Here is a 10,194-nt window from a genome sequence, read left to right as displayed (position 1 = left end):
GCTTTTTCTCAGTGGCGGCTGCTCCGTTTGTTGCCCATTATATGGGCGAGAGCCGAGGGGCCCCATTGTGTCGGGGCGCCTTATCTGATCAGCTATCGGGCGTTTAATCAGCGATATTTTCGGGCCCCTGCGTTTTACTCGATAATGCCGTGTTTTTGGTGTGAACACGGAGAACGGCCAGTGGCGTACTCCACCTGTCGTTTTCCGCTCTCAATCTACGCGAGGTCTGATTGAATTTATCGCGCTTTTATACCTACCGACTACCTATAGCCGAGGAATTTCATAAGCATCGGCAACCATGTGCGAAATTGACTCAATTTTGGATCACCCTGTACAGTCGCAATGGCATTGTCACACTGGTTAGAAGAAAACCTTCTCGGTTGTTCGATTTTCAAATTGTTGTTTTCCAGGGAGCGTCTTGCACAAAAAGTTCTAAATCGAGGAAAGTGTTGGTTGCGCCTTTGTGTCAATTTGCGGAGATTGCAACAATGTAGTTGTTTTTTAAGCGGTTGTCACGGCGTCGCCTTTGGGATCAGACTGTCTGCACTATGCGGGATTGATTAAACGATCATAGCAGTTGGTGCAACTTTTAATCTTTCAAATATTTTACCGTCAAATGTTCATCCAGTGTCGTGCCCGGAGGGCTCGGCGCAACAAACGCACTGGGCACGACACTTACGCTGACTGAAGATAAGCAGGCTTTGACTTTTATCGCATTTTGGCCACATGTCACGTCTTGGCTAAGAAAAGTCTCTTAAGGTTCTGATCAAAAATAGCAATTTATTATTTTTCTCGAAAACAATGCTTTAGAAATATAGAATAGAAAAAACACATTATTCATAAAACCTTCGGATTGGAAAAATGTGATTTCCAAAAAAATTAAAAATTTCCAAATCTAAACCGACGCACAAGAAAGTTGCTATGCACTTTTTGTTTTTGGTATGTAACTTTCCTGTAACTTTCCTCCAGATTCTCGGGAATTTACTGGAAATCTGCACACTTTGGCATAGAAAAACATGGTCCGGCACTAAAAATGTAGATTTCCTAAAAAAATTGAATGCCAAACCTCAATGTTGAATCACTCTGTGCAGAGGCAATGGTATGGCAACGGTGTTTTTTTCCCCAGAAATTTTCGGCAAATGTTCGCGATCAAGAAAAAACCGCTAGGTATGCACGGAAACAGATGGACATCAAAGTTGGCCAAGAAGCGCTGAGCTTTTGGGGAAGATTTACAAGGGGGCGCACATTTGCATTGTTAAGGGTGGGGTACGCAAGATCTTGGAAAACAATGGGCGCTCGTCCAAACTATACAGCCGACATTATGCACTCTGCTAAGCAAGCCGTTTTCTTGTATGTTCTGCACTTTAGGGCGCCGTAAATCAACGCGCGAATGGGATGGCGCTTCCGCTTGTCTTTCTTGCAAGTTGCCCGAAGAATTGCTGTCACTCGCTTTGCCCCGCTACAGTCGCAATCCATTTAATTTATCCAAATACAGGGTTAACTGTGTGTATAGTTTGTGGCAAGCAATTTGGCAGTGACGTCCTTACTTGAGAGGCCTTACTAACATTTACTTATGTCCAAGGTTGACAGGAATGAGAAAGAACTAGGCCTGGGTACCCCAGTGAATTTTTAGGTGTTGGCGCAGTGCCATACAAATTGGTTGGTGCGCCAACCCAACGCACCGGCGCAGTAAATCAGTTCCGTTGCCGGGAAAATGTTGATGACTTTTTCACTTGTTTATAGATTTATTGTATGGGATATTTATTAATAATATTTTTAAAATTACTTCAAAATTTCAGATTTTTCCAGTTTTAACCAAATTACTCTGCCTTCTAAATGCTCAATTTTCTAAAGTTTCACTTAAAAATCTTGACAATCTTAAGGTATTTTCCGCGGAAAACTATGAAAAAAATTTCGAATCCTTCGTCGCTTTGTAAAAAGGTTTGAAATCCTTTTCCAACCTCGAATTTGGATCGAAAATCAAATAATTTTCTATCAAAGGACGAACAGAATAGCGAAAGTTTGTAACAGATTATTGTAGAGAAATTTCGTCACCTCCATTCCTCTGAAGACTGTAGAGTTTTTTATGTGTTTTTTTAGCTTTGACTGAATTTTTTCTGATGTACTTTTTATTCAAAAAGTAGTTTCACTTAAAAGTACCTACTGACGATCTGGAGGGCTATTAAGCGAAAAAGTTAAATTTATAACTTTTTAAAAATTTTACAAAAACTTTTTTCAGCGTCAAATTTGGGACAAAAACGAAAATAAATTCCTCCCGCTTTACCCGAAAACCAGTAAAGTTTTCTCCAGGGGCGACCACAAAACTAAAAGTGTTTAGCTAATTTACCTAATAAAAATTAGGGTTTCACGCAATTCATTTCGTTCATCAGGTAATCACGCAAAAAAATAAAAATGTTCTGATGATTTTCTTCTTTTCTGACAATAATGGGGAATTTTCAGCCAAAAATTACAAAATTAATTTTGTTACAAAATTCGCCTCATTCATCAGTTTGCAAGAAACTTTAGAAAACCCATTTCAGCTTCGAATGTGTCACAAAAACCAAATAATTTTATTCAGTTTTTTACCGAAAGAGCAAAAGTTCACAAAAAGTAATTTTGATAATCATTTATTTGGAAAACTCTTGGAAACTGGAGTTTCTTCACTTTTAGGTTTCTATACAACACTGTCTCTAAGCAGAAAAAACGCGCTTTTTCGCAACGTTTTACTGTAAAATAATGACAAATTGAATCCTTTATGCAAAAAAATTAACACATCGATTTTACAAGAAAACTCGTCGACTTTCTTTGGACTCAGTTCTGTTCTGTTCTGGAAAATCTAGATAACTTTTTTTAGTTGTTTGAACAAAGTAGTAAAACGTTACTCAGAAAACATGTTAATGGTCCTTTTTTAGATGTGAAAATTCCAGTCCCGGGTCTTGTAAGGCTTTAATAGATTACTTACGAACCCACGACTTATAACTCGTTAACTCAGTCAGCGGCAACAACTCAATAGCGCAACTCAACACAGGGTTACCCGGGCTAGAAACAACGACACCTATTGTGTCCCTGCCAAAAAGCTTGGGTGCGAAATTGCGCTGTTGCCTGCATGTCCTTGTCAAATGGGTTGCTCCGCCCCCTTTTTGAAAACCCTCACATGGTTGCCGTCGTTGCCGATTTAGAGGGACCAAGAGAGCAGGAATCAAATTAGGATTCTCATCAATTCCCAATGATGAAATGATAGAGCCACGAAATGACATAAACAGGCAACTAATCATAGTAAAGGCCATGTTGGTGAGCCGATCCAGTGGTTGTTGGAGCCGAGTAATTGGATGGGAGAGTGGCGGGCAATCAGGCCAAACCAATGGCGCAGACGAATAATCATTTCCACAAGTCATAGACGGCCGTAATGACAAAATAAGAGCTTTGCATGGCAGTGACACAATGGACCAGTGGCGCACTGGCGCCTCAATCAATCGGCCGCAAGTCTGGCAAACGAGCTGGCCGACTGCAGCAGATGAACATTCAAAGTTAACCGTGATGAGATAAGTAAAAGGATACCTGAATGCTGTATTTAATTCTTTTACGTGATATTCCAAAGCAATTTGTGGCCGGGCCCGAAGATCATGGGACTGATAGTCGAACACTCTAATTTTGGGGAATTACTGACAAATGAGCGCCAATTAACTTAATGTCAGCCTATGTGTGTGTGTGTTTTGTTTCCACAATCGAAATGTCATTTCGATTAGGGCCGGATGGATGGTGTTTTTTTTTCGTAGTCTTTGACTGGTCGAAAACTCTCTTTGGTGTTTTTTCTGCAATTAACGGCCAACTAACTATCTCACGCGCCTCTTAATTAGGCCAAAGGTTGATGCGAGGTTGCGCGATTATGCAAATGAAATCAACCGGTAGAACCTTGCAAGGGTTACAGATCATCAATTCATCGCATTCGATTTGAAATGTTTTGTTTCACTTCACTGTATTCAGGTTGTGCCCGAATGATGATATTGAAATCGTGTTATAGGTATCAACAGCTCATAACTCCACATGCGAAATTGTCGCTAAGACGCTTAATAATTGTGTTTTTCGCAAAAGATTCAGCATCTTTTCTAACGTCGCCCATTGATTGAGGTTATCTAGTGCGTCGATAGTCACATGGAGGATTATGTGTCTCTTTCGGCAAATCAAGACAATGCGGTTTTTTGTCACGTATTTTTGCGTTGTTTTCCTTTCAGTTAATTTTGAGTTAGTTTGTTGGCGTAGGCAAGGTTGAAGTGGTTTTTTTAATCAAACTAAAAAATATCAAAAAGTCAAATTAAATACCCTGGAAAGACCTAAATAATCTAAGCAGACACAAATGGAATGAATCTACATGCTAAGTATCCAAGGAAACAAATTTCATTAACTTATAACGTTTTACGCCGCAGTTTGGCAACACCGCTAGAGATTTAGCCTCAAAATGGTGATTTTGCTCAAACTTCGTGAGTTTCTTTCTTTCGTTCGTTTTTGGCTTAATTAATTTATATGCTATTCAGAATTTTTTTGGCTGAAACTGCTTAATTTAAAGTGTTATTTAAAGTAGAACACGAAAAAACTAAAAATTACCGAACCGGTTAAAAATACCCGAAGGACGCGATGCGATGATATGCGATCAGAGGGCGCAAGCCATGTCGCCACCATCATAAATTAACTGGAGATTCTAATAAATACATTTACACAGACAGTAGTAGGCCTGGGTAACTTACTGAATCTTTAGGAGATGGCGCAGTGCCACGCAAATGGCTTGATGCGCCAACCCAACGCACTGGCGCAGTAACTCAGTTCCGTTGCTGGGAAAATGTTGATTACTATTTTTGGGCAAGCAAAACCATATAATCAATATTTGGAAATCGCGTCATCCGCACCGCTCTAAAATGTTTTTGAGTTTCTTCAAAATCTCCGGATTTTCCCGTTTTGGACCAAATAGTTTCAAGCAATCGTATGCTCAAAAGCAATATGTTAATGGCTTTTTTTGCTAGATGCTATAATTCCGCCACCAGCCATGAGTTGAGCTCTGAGAGAGCGGCAACAACTCAAAAGCGCAACTCAACCCAGTGTTACCCAGGCCTACACAGTAGCACTGGCCGTAATGAAATTCATCTGTTAGCCTTTCTTGTTGCGGTTGATTTCGGCAAACAGATGGCGTTTTTGTGTTCTATCTCGCCTACAACTTTCATGTATCCAAAATCCAAATCGGCAGCTGATGCGATTGATCATTTTTTATTTCGCTGTTGCTAATTGAATGCGGTCATTTAGGGTCGAATAATGGGGCGACACCCCGGAAGTACCATTGGGACCGATTCGGCGCCAAATTACAGGTTCCCATGCCGGTTCGAAAACGGCCGATTCATTCACAGAAATTGGGGCCCATTTAAGTGGCCGTGCACTAGTTGGCCAGAGCCACTCGGATGCCCATTCTATGCGCTACTTTTACGTAAGATTCGGGCCCCCCCCGATGCACATGTGTGATTTATGTTCTTGTTGTTATTAACATGATTATTATGATGTTTATTGCTTGGATCACCTGAAATCGAGCCGCCACCCCGAGTGAAAGTGGACCAGAATCGATACTCGGCTGCGTGTTTAAAGTAACAAAATGCCTCCAATTGGAGCGTGCCCAATCGCGTATTATGTTTTCGCGCATAATACGAATAATAACAATGATAATGGGTTGCGTAATGCGTTCCCCATATGGTTGCCTAAGAGAAGATCGGATTTTCCTCGTTTGCAGAGTCAAACACAAAAGAGCGCAGCCACCCTTAGATAATAGTCGCGTGTCAAAATTGTTGTTGGTGCACTGTGCAATGTTGCCCAGTTTCAAGATTTTGTCAAAAAAACAAAGAAAAAGTCATGCTCTCACTGCGGTAAAATCGCCAACAAACAGCTAGTTTGGAACGAAGGACCGATATACAGGGTGAATTTTTTTCTATGACTAATTCAAGGATCTTTGGAATTAGCGCAGTTACGAAGGTCAAATGGACAAAGAATTATAATTTTTAATATATATATATTAATAATTTGGCAGCTGTCAAGAGATTTTTGGGAAAAACTTATTTATCTATGGTAATTTTTTAGATTACTCCTAGTTCCATTGATATTAATTTGACAGGAAAACATTAAATAGAAAACTTGTCGGAAATTGAATTCCAAACAAAATGGCATAAGACATTTCTCCAAAATAACTGTCATTTTTGGCATATGACACAAATTAGAGTTTTTTTTTAAATAGCAACCATACTTGATTATTGCTTTACCGAATAGAGCATTTGATTACGATTTGTGTGATTTATCACATCGTTGGGTCTTTTTCGAAAATCAAGTGTTTCCAAAGAATTTCTACTTTTTCAATTTAGTTGATCGAACAGCTTCTTTAAGTGCATTTAAATTGGAATATTTGTTTTTGGAAACTGTGTTTTTTACGGCTCACCACAAAAAGAAATCCAAATGCGAAAGATCCGGTGATCGAGGTGGCCATAAAATAGGGCCATTTCGTCCAATCCAAGTCCCAGGAAATATTATTAGGAAGGGAAAAATTATGCGGAGGASCGCCATCATGTTGAAACKATTGCACATTACGCCATGTYTCTAAATCTTAGTCGCCAAAGATAAAAKCCAGGTTATTCCGAAGGAATTGAAGATACCGACTCCCATTTAAGGTGCCTTCAAAAATAAATGGTCCAAGAATTTTTGAACCTACCATTCCGCTCCAAACGTTAAACCCAAATTTAATTTGTGGTCTCCTTTGCTCAACGTTGTGGGGATTTGTTTGAATCCAAAGACACAATGTTCATTGTGTCGTTAAAACATGCCACAATTTGTAAATCGAGTTTCATTGGTCCACAATATTTTATGAGGGAATGTGATCTTGTTGGGATTTGTTTCGGAACCATGTAAAAAAATTCACACGCAGCTCCTCATCCCCTGGATATAAAGTTTGGGATACTGATAATTTGTACGGATGGAACTTGTTTTTTTTTTAACTTTTATCACTGTGCTTTGGGAAGTCCCGGATTCTGCTGCGAACTCTCTGGTTGAAATCTGTGGATTCTGGCTTACAATGGCCAAGACTAATGTCTTGACCTCCACAGCTTCATTTATTACTTTATCTTCATTTCTTGGCTGCGTAAAACTTCCAAAAGTGCCCAAATTGTGGTATAACCGTTTGAATGTTTTCAAGGACGGTTGACGACGATCAAAATCCCTCTCAAAAATCAGGGGCTCGTCTAGTATTTTTATCACATCTAATGTAGGTTTCAATCTTGTCGCGCTTTTCTTGATTGGAATAATTCATTTTGACAATAAAACTAACTTAGATTTTTAAGTTGAATTTAAACTTGAATGTCAAAAATTGAATGTTGCAACGAGCCTTCAAAACTACGATTCTTTGTCCATTTAACCTGTTTCCTAACTGCTATAGTTTCGAAGATACCTTGTACTGGTCATCCGAAAAAATTCACTCATGTAACCCTTAAGTTTCTTAATATTTGTGCGATTTTTCTTGTTCTGCACTGCGTCCACTCTTTTGGGCCTCATAGAAGAAGCTTCCCTGAACTCTCGATGTGAATTTGGGGCAAGTTGCGAAAGCGGTTCAATTTTTTTATGAATTTAGGGAAATTTCTAAGATTGGAGCGGTTCGGACCGTGATGCACTGTGTTCCTTTAGGCGCTATTGCTGAATATCCAGTGGGGTGTTTGCCATCACTTGCAGGTGAGATGACTCAAAGCGTGCCATCTATCGCCATCAAACACGACATCGACAACAAATTGAATGAAATGCAAGCGATTTGCGTTAGTAAATCCAGTTTAGAGTCGAATGCCATTAAGAGCGACTAACGAGTAAATAATTGGCACTAATACGAGTGGCGGATTAAAAACCGAATTCGAATGACAAGACGCGAATGCTAATAACAGCCATCAAGCCACATGAAATGAAAAAGCCAAGGACTCACTTTGATTCACCCATTTAGGTATATTAATTTGCTTTTTAGCTATTTTGTTCGGGTCTAATGACCATTAAATTACCATAATGGTAATGGATAAGTTGTTTTCGCTCAGCGCCACTCTGCGGCGACAGCGCGCGCTCTTTCGCCTCCATCCATTAGCAGCCGCAGCAGTGGAAGAACAACAGACAAATCGGGGAAATCAACGGCGGCGAGATGATAATAATTGATACCCGATGTGTGTCTATCTGAAGGAGAGATTGCGCAACCATAACGGCCATTGTTTCAGCCAATTGATGGGCCGTTAATTAGTGGCCGCCTTATTAAATGCGGAAAAATGCTAGAAAATCATAATCCGCACAAAATAACAATCATTTCGCGTTACCCAACAGTGCACGATTTCCGCATTTTTGTTGCCATTTAATTGGCGCAAATCAGGTTTTTCCGCACTCGCATCCATATCGAACTCTGGCCAGTTAACTGACCAGATTTGGATCATCTAAACTTCTCTTTAAAAGTTTCTGCACGTCACTGCCCTGGATTTTCTGTTCTCAAAGCCCATTTTCCAGGAATTTTCCAGAAATCCAGTTGAGAAAACTTAGGGTTCGACACTTATTGACAAGAATGCAATTGTTCGATGAGGAAAAGGAAATTAATTTAAGTCTAAATTTTTCACCAAAGTATTTCAAATGCGTTTTTGTGCAGTTTGAAGGCATTAAAAATTATACTGGCTGTAAAACGGAGTTTTTTACCCTTAAGCCAGTGTCGTACACCTTATCCACGTTGCCCACATTCCCACATTTTCCTGAAAAAAACAATGTCATACTCTCGCTTGGGAAACTAACCACGAACCAGTTAAATTAAGCTGACCGGATGAAAATTGGTAACATTTTGTCGCGCTGGGATTAGCCCTTTGATTTTTTGGGGCCAATTTGGAAAATCGGGCAACGTCACTCAACCTAAGTATTTTAAGGGAAATATTATGCCCATGAAGCTTTTAATGGAAAGGCGGAAAGAAAGGAATTTTTAATTTTGCGCTTATCCCTTTGGAGGTTAGGAGTTTGTGTAGTTTTTAATTTCGAAAGTTTCCAAGACGCTTCATCAAAAACGTTCAACACATTATGTGGATATTTTGAACCGTTTACGAGATGGAAGCTTGTGAAGTTTGGCGGTAGGTACCTATTTTAAAAATTTACTTTTTGGCTTCTATCATTTTAAACGTTAGGAATTTCGGAAAAAACTTGTTTGCAGGAAGACACTTTTTTAAGACAGTATATCGAAAACCTCTGAAGGATTATTTGAACATCTGCAACCGTTCACGGGATGGGATGGGGCTTGTAAACTTCGACCGTACCAGAAAAACTGACTTTTTGACTTCTGAAATTTAAGGAAGAAACCTATTTGCGAAAAGAAAGTCGTTGAGACACTCTACCGAGAACGTCTGAAGGGCGATATACGAGATAGAGATAGAAGCTTGTAAACTTTGGCTGTACTCGAAAAATTTGCTTTTTGGCTTCTAACTTTTTAAAGGTTAAGAATTTCCGAAGTCCTTAGGACTGCCGCGGTTGGTTCAACAGTTTCGGAAAAATGACGACAAAAAGTTGACTGTTGGACGCCTTCTTTATTACCTAAGTGTTGGACGGTCGTTGCCGGCAACCCCATGGGGATGTTTTGGGGAAAAGGAGCGGAGTGAATGAGCGCGTGTGTGCGCCACTGTCTAATTGAGCAAATTGCGCGGTGTCCAGCCAAGCTTGTCGCCCAACGAGGGCTTAATTTTCACGTAATTGTTCCAGTGACACCATCTGTTTCCTTCACAGTGCCTTTCAGCCTGCCCCCCTCAGCCCCAAATACCCTGGATCTGATTACGATTTAGCTTGGTTCCCAACCAGTGCGGACCCACGTTCAATTCCTTTCCGCAATAACGAGCCAACGAATTAATTCCATTTAATTATGCCCATTGTGTTACATCAGAGATTCGTGCGCCCATTAAGGTAATGTTCTATTAAAACTATGATTACTTAATAATGCAATAAACAATGCGGAAAAGTCGGACTGTTTTCCTGCTGCTGCTGTTGTTGTTGTTGTTGGCGGTTAAAACAGTTAAAATCGCGGTGCGACTCGCTAATTAGAAATATGTGCGAACCCACAGCGCGCACACCACTGGCTGCGGCAACTAAAACGGGTACGCCGCTGCAAGTCAGTGCGGTGCCGTAACGCTA

At 40.1% G+C, this 10,194-nt stretch overlaps 1 long non-coding RNA gene across 1 annotated transcript in view; it reads left to right on the top strand.

Moving 5' to 3' along the window:
• Positions 1–9,986, top strand: part of LOC125502483 — a 61,785-nt gene extending 51,799 nt beyond the window's left edge. The window contains exon 3 of the long non-coding RNA XR_007280234.1: positions 9,793–9,986. This is a non-coding gene — a long non-coding RNA (uncharacterized LOC125502483). The remainder of the gene's footprint in view (positions 1–9,792) is intronic.
• Positions 9,987–10,194: the final 208 nt, after the last annotated feature.

The sequence above is a fragment of the Dendroctonus ponderosae genome, unplaced genomic scaffold (genome assembly GCF_020466585.1).
Source record: "Dendroctonus ponderosae isolate FM_Combo_2020 unplaced genomic scaffold, Dpon_F_20191213v2 Dpon_F_20191213_1, whole genome shotgun sequence".
Taxonomy (NCBI): domain Eukaryota; kingdom Metazoa; phylum Arthropoda; class Insecta; order Coleoptera; family Curculionidae; genus Dendroctonus; species Dendroctonus ponderosae.
The sequence above is the reverse complement of the archived record's forward strand: the minus strand, read 5'-3'. Positions and strand labels throughout refer to the sequence as shown.